Raw genomic sequence first — 14,228 nt, 5'->3', positions numbered from 1 at the left:
GAGTGGTGGGGGTAAATCGACGCATTTTGCTGCATGTTAACACTGCCGCCCCTTCCCCACGGACTCGCGATTCACAGCATGTTGGAGCATCAGGGGAAAAGCCTAATGAGAGGGAGACCAGCACACAAATCGCCAGCTGCCTCTCCCCTCTCTGGGCTTCTCCCGGAGAGGAGCAACTTAAGAGTCGGCAAGTCCGGTATGGGAGCAGCTCTTGCAAATAGCCAGGTCCCCTATTAGGACAGCTAAGCTCCTGCATAGGTACCAGCGAGCGCGGACAGGCCCAATTACCCTAACCTGTTTTTATATATTGTTTACTAAACAAACATAGGGGGGGAAGGGGCCCAAACCAGTCTTTTCCGCCAAGGGCCCCACAGGCTGTTAATTCGGCTGCCCGAAGCACCTGTGCCGCTGGTCTCCTCTTACAGAATAAACCCCGCCTGCCGATTATACCTACAGCTTTACTGTTATATCTATAGCTGGCACCGTCAGTTACGGCTGCCCTAGTTCTTTGCTGTATTAACACTTCTATATTACAAGTTTTTATTACACATTCATTCCTACACTTTACCAGATGCTTTTCCACACAGGAATAATGTGAATTTTAGGGTAAACCATTACCAGCGGCTGCTCCATCGCAGCAGTGTATTTGCTATGGCGTGGTCTACCCAGGCAATTTATATCAGGGCAGAATGACCCCCTGGGATCTTGGGGGAGGGGGGGACTGTTCTCCTTGAAGACCTCCCTCGCTTACAAAAGTACTTTTTTGTGCTGTAATTACATAAATGGCATCATCAAGCCCCCCGTGCTCAACTCAGTGAGTGCGCAGAAGCATGATGGCGCAATCTGTATAGTCACATCCCACCGCTGCAATCAGCGCCATCACACCCTCTCTGCGGGTTCTTTCCTGCCTTCTCTCCCCTGAGCCGTAGGTGTGCTCGAATATCTACCCCTCAACCAAACCCGAAAGCTGATGTTACAGGGATGCAATTTACCCAGAAAACACTCACTGATTAGGATATTCTAATGATTGCCGACATTGTCCGTACAGTATCATCATTATCTTAGACCTGGGCTGGCAACAGAGTTGGGCGCAGCCTGCGTGTAAAAGTTCCTAACTATGATATAGGGATAAGTTTTTATTGCAGCATTTAATGGCAATAACAGGACAGGGGCTCCTATAAGAGCCCGTCCCTGCAATGTGTAAGCAGTAAAGTAAACACTAATGCAATCACTTTACTTTCGGGTTCAAACCCTGGCTGCTAGCAGACATTACCTACGGACCCCTCTCCTGGAAAGTTTGTGTGCCCCATAAGCAGGGGCCAGAGCAGGGCGATATTTCGGCCTGATATGGCCCTGTCCCCTGAATGTGTGACATTATGATGTCACAATGAGGAAATGAGATCACTGGGATGGGGAGGAGCTGACCACTGAGAGCATTCCAAGTGCGCCCCTGGCGGCTCGACGGCAGTGACAGGAATGCGCTATGGATGATCCGTGTGGCTCTCCAGGTACCCTGCAAGCCAAATGCTGGTGCCATGGGGGAGAAACAGTGCTGCCTCTAGAATCTGGGCACTGGGGGGACAGCACCACTCGCCCACAAAAAGTTACGGCCCTGCCCCTAGGCTACAATGTTGCTATTTAGCTCATCCCATCTAAAATTGGCGTTAGCTATTGGGACAAATTTTTATGAATTTGACAATTTAGCAGCCCCTATAGAGATCTATGTGGGATAAAAAAAAATGGAGGACCCTTCTTAAAATTGTTAGATCCTATAGGTGCCAGCGGTGTGTGATGGAGGCCAGTAAACACGGCAAATAACTTAACCAGTGATTGGTTTATTAACCAGGTAGGGTGAGCTGCAGTATAACACATGGTTAATGCAGTAGGTATATAACACAGTAGGTCCTACAGAGGGTATGCAGTCGGGAAGCCGCCGGACCTAATCCCGACAGCCGCCTTCCTGACAGCTTAATCCCGACGAGGGTTAAATGACCGGTGTCAACATCTAGACGCCTGTCAGTTTACCGAAGCCGGGAGACCGGCGCCCGGCATCCTGATCGAAGTGATGCTGGGTGCCGCTGCGGACAGCCGCGGTGTTTTAGGTTTAGGGCTCCCGGGGGGAACTTAAGGTTAGGCACCCCCCTGGGAGGTTAGGGTTAGGCTAGGGGGTGGGAGGTTAGGGTTAGGCACCCTCGAGGTTTAGGCGGCGGGGAAGGGGGTGTTAGGTTTAGGCACTTAGAGGGGGGATTAGGGTTGGGCACTGGAGGGGAAGGTTTGGGTTACGCACCCTAAAGGAGGGTTAGGGTGGGGGAATAGGTTAGTGAATACTTACCTGGGGACGATCAGGATTTTCATCCTGTTCGGGCAGCCGCTGTCGGGATTTGAACCGCCGGGCAGGGGTCCGGCGGTAAATCATACCAATTCCCCCAGCCAGGGATGTGCGGGGGTTAATGTAGGTGGAGTCTGTGTAAGGAAGCACACACCTGTAAATGAACAAACAGTGGCGGCAGAGAGGTGTATGCGCCATCGTACATACAGCGGTGTAGACAGTGGAATATGCACTGTCATCCCTTCCTCTATGGAGGAGGAACCTGGAGACGCCACTCCTGCGCAGTAGCACACTCAGGTCGGAGGGTGCGCTGTGACGCGACTCCAGCACTAGAGGGTCCCATCAGCAACGGCAATAAAGACAACTCTTCTGTTACCCATGGTAGTAAAACACATTTAGAAAAACATATTCTAAGGGGCATATTCAATTAGATGCGAAATGTCCCGTACTTTTCGCATGCCGGACTTCTCGCCGACATCGCTTGTTTTCCATGCAATAAAGTATTGCCCGCGTCTCCGCTTATCTCTTCAATTAGAAATCTGGGAAAACGGCACCCGACGAAACGCAATCAGGCGAAAAGTGCTGTCAGATTTGGGGAAATCAGCCTAGCACCCCCCCAAAAGATGCACTAACATTGGGGATCATGGTAGATGCCCCCGAATAGCCCTGCTGAAGCTATTTGGGGTACTTAAATGTTCTCGTTAGCTGCTAATTAGCGTCTTTGCAGAAGTGGTGAAGAATAACATTTAGCAGGTTTTTGTGGGAGAAAATAACTAGTCCCAGAAAATTTATGTAAATGACAATGGGTGCAAGCATGGTTAAAAACCGCAAAAGTGAGGTTTTGAAAAACGCACCTTCAGCAACTACCTGCAATCCATAAAAAACCCTCCCCCCATACTTGCAGAGCCCCTCCAAAGGCTATTTTGCTAGTTTTTAAACCAACTTTGAACTTTTTCGCCCCATTTTTTAGGAATCTTTTTAAGCAGTTTTCCTTTGGGGACCTGTCTTAAGGGTGCAGGATGGTTTCCCCTCCTTTGCACCCCAAAAACTCAATTCTGCACTTTTTGTTCGACAGCTATTCATAGGCAAAACTGTTCCGCCGGGTACATTTCATTGCGTTTCCGCACCGGCGAAAAGTCGCCACAATTGAATATGGGGATAAGTTTCTGCTGGTGAAACGACGTCACCGGCGAAACTTTATCGCCGCTAATTGAATACGGCCCTAAGTCGTCTTTATAGGACAGGTTAGAAAATTTAAAAAATGTCTGATTTGGTCTGAGGTGCTCGAATTAGTTTCAAAGTGGTCCCTCATCTAGCAGGGTCACAGCTGGCTCTAAAGTTCAAAAAGCCACAATAAATTCTTGCTCTTTATATAGACTACAAACAGAGAGCTGGTTCCCAGCAAGGAGAGCTGGTTCTAACATGTTCCAGCGTGGATGGCTCCATAACAAGTACTATGCAATCAGTATTCCATGCGAATGGTGAACTCAAACACATTCTATACATAACCTATACCCTATACCGTGCATAACATATACCCTTCCGTTACACTATACATAACTTATACCCTAAACCGTGCATAACATATACCCTTCCGTTACACTATACATAACTTATACCCTATACTGTGCATAACCCATACCCTTCCGTTACACTATACATAACTTATACCCTATACTGTGCATAACCTATACTCTTCCGTTACACTATACATAACCTATACAGTACATAACATTAACCCTTCAAGTTCCATTACATAATACATAACCTATACCCTATACCGTGCATAACATATACCCTTCCGTTACACTATACATAACCTATACCATATACTGTACATAACCTATACCCTTCCATTACACTATACAAAACCTATACCCTTCCATTACACTATACATAACCTATACCCTATACTGTGCATAACCTATACCCTTCAAGTTCCATTACATAATACATAACCTATACCCTATACTGTGCATAACTTATACCCTTCTGTTATACTATACATAACCTATACCCTATACTGTGCATAACCTATACCCTTCCGTTATACTATACATAACCTATACCCTATACTGTGCATAACCTATACCCTTCCATTACATAATACATAACCTATACCCTATACTGTACATAACCTATACCCTTCCATTACATAATACATAACCTATACCCTATACTATACATAACCTATACCCTTCCATTACATTATACATAACCTATACCATTCCGTTACACTATACATAACCTATACCCTATACTGTACATAACCTATACCCTTCCATTACACTATACATAACCTATACTGTGCATAACCTATACCCTTCCGTTACACTATACATAACCTATACTGTGCATAACCTATACCCTTCCATTACACTATACATAACCTATACCCTATACTATACATAACCTATACCCTTCCATTACACTATACATAACCTATACCCTTCCGTTATACTATACATAACCTATACCCATCCATTACACTATACATAATCTATACTGTGCATAACCTATACCCTTCCGTTACACTATAGATAACCTATACCCTATACTATACATAACCTATACCCTTCCATTACACTATACATAACCTATATCCTATACTGTGCATAATCTATACCCTTCCACTACACTATACATAACCTATACCCTATACTGTACATAACCTATACCCTTCCATTACACTATACATAACCTATACCCTATACTGTGCATAACCTATACCCTATAATAAACATAACCTATACCCTTCCATTACACTATACATAACCTATACCCTATACTGTGCATAACCTATACAATTTCATTACGCTATACGTAACCTATACCCTATACTATACATAACCTATACAATTCCATTACGCTATACGTAACCTATACCCTATACTGTGCATAACCTATACCCTTCCATTACACTATACATAACCTATACCCTATAGTGTGCATAACCTATACAATTCCATTACGCTATACGTAACCTATAATAAACAATCTATACCCTTCCGTTACACTATACATAACCTATACCCTTTCGTTACACTATACATAACCTATACCCTATAATAAACATAACCTATACCCTATACTGTGCATAACTTATACCCTTCTGTTATACTATACATAACCTATACCCTATACTGTGCATAACCTATACCCTTCCGTTATACTATACATAACCTATACCCTATACTGTGCATAACCTATACCCTTCCATTACATAATACATAACCTATACCCTATACTGTACATAACCTATACCCTTCCATTACATAATACATAACCTATACCCTATACTATACATAACCTATACCCTTCCATTACATTATACATAACCTATACCATTCCGTTACACTATACATAACCTATACCCTATACTGTACATAACCTATACCCTTCCATTACACTATACATAACCTATACTGTGCATAACCTATACCCTTCCGTTACACTATACATAACCTATACTGTGCATAACCTATACCCTTCCATTACACTATACATAACCTATACCCTATACTATACATAACCTATACCCTTCCATTACACTATACATAACCTATACCCTTCCGTTATACTATACATAACCTATACCCATCCATTACACTATACATAATCTATACTGTGCATAACCTATACCCTTCCGTTACACTATAGATAACCTATACCCTATACTATACATAACCTATACCCTTCCATTACACTATACATAACCTATATCCTATACTGTGCATAATCTATACCCTTCCACTACACTATACATAACCTATACCCTATACTGTGCATAACCTATACCCTATAATAAACATAACCTATACCCTTCCATTACACTATACATAACCTATACCCTATACTGTGCATAACCTATACAATTTCATTACGCTATACGTAACCTATACCCTATACTATACATAACCTATACAATTCCATTACGCTATACGTAACCTATACCCTATACTGTGCATAACCTATACCCTTCCATTACACTATACATAACCTATACCCTATAGTGTGCATAACCTATACAATTCCATTACGCTATACGTAACCTATAATAAACAATCTATACCCTTCCGTTACACTATACATAACCTATACCCTTTCGTTACACTATACATAACCTATACCCTATAATAAACATAACCTATACCCTTCCGTTATACTATACATAACCTATACCCTATAATATACATAACCTATATCCTTCCATTACACTATACATTACCTATACCCTTCCATTACACTATACATAACCTATACCCTATAATATACATAACCTATACCCTTCCATTACACTATACATAACCTATACCCTATACTGTGCATAACCTATACCCTCCCGTTACACTATACATAACCTATAACCTTCCATTACACTATACACAACCTATAACCTTCCATTACACTATACATAACATATACCCTATACTATACATAACCTATACCCTTCCATTACACTATACATAACTTATACCCTATACTGTGCATAACCTATACCCTCCCGTTACACTATACATAACCTATACCGTATACTGTGCATAACCTATACCGTTCCATTACACTATACATAACCTATACCCTATAGTGTGCATAACCTATACAATTCCATTACGCTATACGTAACCTATAATAAACAATCTATACCCTTCCGTTACACTATACAAAACCTATACCCTTTCGTTACACTATACATAACCTATACCCTATAATAAACATAACCTATACCCTTCCGTTAAACTATACATAACCTATACCCTATAATACACATAACCTATATCCTTCCATTACACTATACATTATCTATACCCTTCCATTACACTATACATAACCTATACCCTATAATATACATAACCTATACCCTTCCATTACACTATACATAACCTATACCCTATAATATACATAATCTATACCCTTCCGTTACACTATACATAACCTATACCCTATACTGTGCATAACCCATACAATTCCGTTACGCTATACCTAACCTATAATAAACAATCTATACCCTTCCATTACACTATACATAACCTATACCCTATACTATACATAACCTATACCCTTCCATTACACTATACATAACCTATACCCTTCCATTACACTATACATTATCTATACACTTCCGTTACACAATACATAACCTATACCCTATAATATACATAACCTATACCCTTCCATTACACTATACATGATCTATACACTTCCATTACACAATACATAACCTATACCCTATAATATACATAACCTATACCCTTCCATTACACTATACATTATCTATACACTTCCATTATACTATACATAACCTATACCCTATACTATACATAACCTATACCCTTCCATTACACTATACATAACCTATACCCTTCCATTACACTATACATTATCTATACACTTCCATTACACAATACATAACCTATACCCTATAATATACATAACCTATACCCTTCCATTACACTATACATTATCTATACACTTCCATTACACTATACATATCCTATACCCTATACTGTGCATAACCTATACCCTCCAGTTACACTAAACATAACCTATACCCTTCCGTTACACTATACATAACCTATACCCTATACTGTGCATAACCTATACCCTTCCATTACACTATACATAACTTATACCCTTCCATTACACTATACATAACCTATACCCTTCCATTACACTATACATAACCTATACCCTATACTGTGCATAACCTATACAATTCCATTACACTATACGTAACCTATAATAAACAATCTATACCCTTTCGTTACACTATACATAACCTATACTCTATAATAAACATAACCTATACCCTTCCGTTATACTATACATAACCTATACCCTATAATATAGATAACCTCTACCCTTCCATTACACTATACATTATCTGTACCCTTCCCTTACACTATACATAACCTATACCCTATAATATACATAACCTATACCCTTCCATTACACTATACATAACCTATACCCTATAATATACATAACCTATACCCTTCCGTTATACTATACATAACCTATACCCTATAATATAGATAACCTATACCCTTCCATTACACTATACATTATCTATACCCTTCCCTTACACTATACATAACCAATACCCTATAATATACATAACCTATACCCTTCCGTTACACTATACATAACCTATACCCTATACTGTGCATAACCTATACAATTCCATTACACTATACATAACCTATACCCTTCCGTTAAGCTATACATAACCTATACCCTTCCATTACACTATACATAACCTATACTCTTCCGTTACACTATACATAACCTATACCCTTTCGTTACACTATACATAACCTATACCCTATAATAAACATAACCTATACCCTTCCGTCATACTATACATAACCTATACCCTATAATACACATAACCTATATCCTTCCATTACACTATACATTATCTATACCCTTCCATTACACTATACATAACCTATACCCTATAATATACATAACCTATACCCTTCCATTACACTATACATAACCTATACCCTATAATATACATAATCTATACCCTTCCGTTACACTATACATAACCTATACCCTATACTGTGCATAACCCATACAATTCCGTTACGCTATACCTAACCTATAATAAACAATCTATACCCTTCCATTACACTATACATAACCTATACCCTATACTATACATAACCTATACCCTTCCATTACACTATACATAACCTATACCCTTTCATTACACTATACATTATCTATACACTTCCGTTACACAATACATAACCTATACCCTATAATATACATAACCTATACCCTTCCATTACACTATACATGATCTATACACTTCCATTACACAATACATAACCTATACCCTATAATATACATAACCTATACCCTTCCATTACACTATACATTATCTATACACTTCCATTATACTATACATAACCTATACCCTATACTATACATAACCTATACCCTTCCATTACACTATACATAACCTATACCCTTCCATTACACTATACATTATCTATACACTTCCATTACACAATACATAACCTATACCCTATAATATACATAACCTATACCCTTCCATTACACTATACATTATCTATACACTTCCATTACACTATACATAACTTATACCCTATACTGTGCATAACCTATACCCTCCCGTTACACTAAACATAACCTATACCCTCCCGTTACACTATACATAACCTATACCCTATACTGTGCATAACCTATACCCTTCCATTACACTATACATAACTTATACCCTTCCATTACACTATACATAACCTATACCCTATACTGTGCATAACCTATACCCTTCCATTACACTATACATAACCTATACCCTATACTGTGCATAACCTATACAATTCCTTTACGCTATACGTAACCTATAATAAACAATCTATACCCTTTCGTTACACTATACATAACCTATACCCTATAATAAACATAACCTATACCCTTCCGTTATACTATACATAACCTATACCCTATAATATAGATAACCTATACCCTTCCATTACACTATACATTATCTGCACCCTTCCCTTACACTATACATAACCTATACCCTATAATATACATAACCTATACCCTTCCATTACACTATACATAACCTATACCCTATAATATACATAACCTATACCCTTCCGTTATACTATACATAACCTATACCCTATAATATAGATAACCTATACCCTTCCATTACACTATACATTATCTATACCCTTCCCTTACACTATACATAACCTATACCCTATAATATACATAACCTATACCCTTCCGTTACACTATACATAACCTATACCCTATACTGTGCATAACCTATACAATTCCATTACACTATACATAACCTATACCCTTCCGTTATGCTATACATAACCTATACCCTTCCATTACACTATACATAACCTATACTCTTCCGTTACACTATACATAACCTATACCCTATAATATACATAACCTATACCCTTCCATTACACTATACATAACCTATACCCTTCCATTACACTATACATTATCTATACACTTCCGTTACACAATACATAACCTATACCCTATAATATACATAACCTATACCCTTCCATTACACTATACATAACCTATACCCTTCCATTACACTATACATAACCTATACCCTTCCCTCTGCCCATGTATCTCTGTAATGACCTGACTATCCTGCACTCAGATGTGTGTTTGCTGCTGTTGGAGCAGAGATAAGTGTGACGGAGGCAGTGAAGGGGTTATGCGGCATTTTGCCTATATTAAGCAGGGCACCTACACACAGAGGAGGCTCACATCACATCTCAGCGTTAGGCACCTACACACAGAGGAGGCTCACATCACATCTCAGCGTTAGGCATCTACACACAGAGGAGGCTCACATCATATCTCAACGTTAGGCACCTACACACAGAGGAGGCTCACATCACATCTCAGCGTTAGGCACCTACACACAGAGGAGGCTCACATCACATCTCAGCGTTAGGCACCTACACACAGAGGAGGCTCACATCACATCTCAGCATTAGGCACCTACACACAGAGGAGGCTCACATCACATCTCAGCGTTAGGCACCTACACACAGAGGAGGCTCACATCACATCTCAGCGTTAGGCACCTACACACAGAGGAGGCTCACATCACATCTCAGCGTTAGGCACCTACACACAGAGGAGGCTCACATCACATCTCAGCGTTAGGCACCTACACACAGAGGAGGCTCACATCACATCTCAGCCTTAGGCACCTACACACAGAGGAGGCTCACATCACATCTCAGCGTTAGGCACCTACACACAGAGGAGGCTCACATCACATCTCAGCGTTAGGCACCTACACACAGAGGAGGCTCACATCACATCTCAGCGTTAGGCACCTACACACAGAGGAGGCTCACATCACATCGCAGCCTTAGGCACCTACACACAGAGGAGGCTCACATCACATCTCAGTCTTAGGCACCTACACACACAGGAGGCTCACATCACATCTCAGCGTTAGGCACCTACACACAGAGGAGGCTCACATCACATCTAAGCGTTAGGCACCTACACACAGAGGAGGCTCACATCACATCTCAGCGTTAGGCACCTACACACAGAGGAGGCTCACATCACATCTCAGCGTTAGGCACCTACACACAGAGGAGGCTCACATCACATCTCAGCGTTAGGCACCTACACACAGAGGAGGCTCACATCACTTCTCAGCGTTAGGCACCTACACACAGAGGAGGCTCACATCACATCTCAGCGTTAGGCACCTACACACAGAGGAGGCTCACATCACATCTCAGCGTTAGGCACCTACACACAGAGGAGGCTCACATCACATCTCAGCGTTAGGCACCTACACACAGAGGAGGCTCACATCACATCTCAGCGTTAGGCACCTACACACAGAGGAGGCTCACATCACATCTCAGCGTTAGGCACCTACACACAGAGGAGGCTCACATCACATCTCAGCGTTAGGCGCCTACACACAGAGGAGGCTCACATCACATCTCAGCGTTAGGCGCCTACACACAGAGGAGGCTCACATCACATCTCAGCCTTAGGCACCTACACACAGAGGAGGCTCACATCACATCTCAGCGTTAGGCACCTACACACAGAGGAGGCTCACATCACATCTCAGCGTTAGGCACCTACACAGAGAGGAGGCTCACATCACATCTCAGCGTTAGGCACCTACACACAGAGGAGGCTCACATTACATCTCAGCGTTAGGCACCTACACATAGAGGAGGCTCACATCACATCTCAGCGTTAGGCACCTACACACAGAGGAGGCTCACATCACATCTCAGCGTTAGGCACCTACACACAGAGCAGGCTCACATCACATCTCAGCGTTAGGCACCTACACACAGAGGAGGCTCACATCACATCTCAGCCTTAGGCACATACACACAGAGGAGACTCACATCACATCTCAGCGTTAGGGACCTACACACAGAGGAGGCTCACATCACATCTCAGCGTTAGGCACCTACACACAGAGGAGGCTCACATCACATCTCAGCCTTAGGCACCTACACACAGAGGAGGCTCACATCACATCTCAGCGTTAGGCACCTACACACAGAGGAGGCTCACATCACATCTCAGCGTTAGGCACCTACACACAGAGGAGGCTCACATCACATCTCAGCGTTAGGCACCTACACACAGAGGAGGCTCACATCACATCTCAGCGTTAGGCACCTACACACAGAGGAGGCTCACATCACATCTCAGCGTTAGGCACCTACACACAGAGGAGGCTCACATCACATCTCAGCGTTAGGCACCTACACACAGAGGAGGCTCACATCACATCTCAGCGTTAGGCACCTACACACAGAGGAGGCTCACATCACATCTCAGCGTTAGGCACCTACACACAGAGCAGGCTCACATCACATCTCAGCGTTAGGCACCTACACACAGAGGAGGCTCACATCACATCTCAGCCTTAGGCACCTACACACAGAGGAGGCTCACATCACATCTCAGCGTTAGGGACCTACACACAGAGGAGGCTCACATCACATCTCAGCGTTAGGCACCTACACACAGAGGAGGCTCACATCACATCTCAGCCTTAGGCACCTACACACAGAGGAGGCTCACATCACATCTCAGCGTTAGGCACCTACACACAGAGGAGGCTCACATCACATCTCAGCGTTAGGCACCTACACACAGAGGAGGCTCACATCACATCTCAGCGTTAGGCACCTACACACAGAGGAGGCTCACATCACATCTCAGCGTTAGGCACCTACACACAGAGGAGGCTCACATCACATCTCAGCGTTAGGCACCTACACACAGAGGAGGCTCACATCACATCTCAGTCTTAGGCACCTACACACACAGGAGGCTCACATCACATCTCAGCGTTAGGCACCTACACACAGAGGAGGCTCACATCACATCTCAGCGTTAGGCGCCTACACACAGAGGAGGCTCACATCACATCTCAGCCTTAGGCACCTACACACAGAGGAGGCTCACATCACATCTCAGCGTTAGGCACCTACACACAGAGGAGGCTCACATCACATCTCAGCGTTAGGCACCTACACACAGAGGAGGCTCACATCACATCTCAGCGTTAGGCACCTACACATAGAGGAGGCTCACATCACATCTCAGCGTTAGGCACCTACACACAGAGGAGGCTCACATCACATCTCAGCGTTAGGCACCTACACACAGAGCAGGCTCACATCACATCTCAGCGTTAGGCACCTACACACAGAGGAGGCTCACATCACATCTCAGCCTTAGGCACCTACACACAGAGGAGGCTCACATCACATCTCAGCGTTAGGGACCTACACACAGAGGAGGCTCACATCACATCTCAGCGTTAGGCACCTACACACAGAGGAGGCTCACATCACATCTCAGCCTTAGGCACCTACACACAGAGGAGGCTCACATCACATCTCAGCGTTAGGCACCTACACACAGAGGAGGCTCACATCACATCTCAGCGTTAGGCACCTACACACAGAGGAGGCTCACATCACATCTCAGCGTTAGGCACCTACACACAGAGGAGGCTCACATCACATCTCAGCGTTAGGCACCTACACACAGAGGAGGCTCACATCACATCTCAGCGTTAGGCACCTACACACAGAGGAGGCTCACATCACATCTCAGCGTTATGCACCTACACACAGAGGAGGCTCACATCACATCTCAGCGTTAGGCACCTACACACAGAGGAGGCTCACATCACATCTCAGCGTTAGGCACCTACACACAGAGGAGGCTCACATCACATCTCAGCGTTAGGCACCTACACACAGGAGGCTCACATCACATCTCAGCGTTAGGCACCTACACACAGAGGAGGTTCACATCACATCTCAGCATTAGGCACCTACACACAGAGGAGGCTCAC

At 42.8% G+C, this 14,228-nt stretch overlaps 1 protein-coding gene across 5 annotated transcripts in view; it reads right to left on the bottom strand.

Moving 5' to 3' along the window:
• PTK2B (protein tyrosine kinase 2 beta) overlaps nt 1-14,228 on the bottom strand; it is a 277,303-nt gene that overhangs the window by 202,184 nt on the left and 60,891 nt on the right. The window lies entirely within an intron of this gene.

The sequence above is a fragment of the Taudactylus pleione genome, unplaced genomic scaffold (assembly GCF_031769625.1).
Source record: "Taudactylus pleione unplaced genomic scaffold, aTauple2 ptg000434l, whole genome shotgun sequence".
Lineage (NCBI taxonomy): Eukaryota > Metazoa > Chordata > Amphibia > Anura > Myobatrachidae > Taudactylus > Taudactylus pleione.
This window is presented reverse-complemented; position numbering and strand designations above follow the sequence as displayed.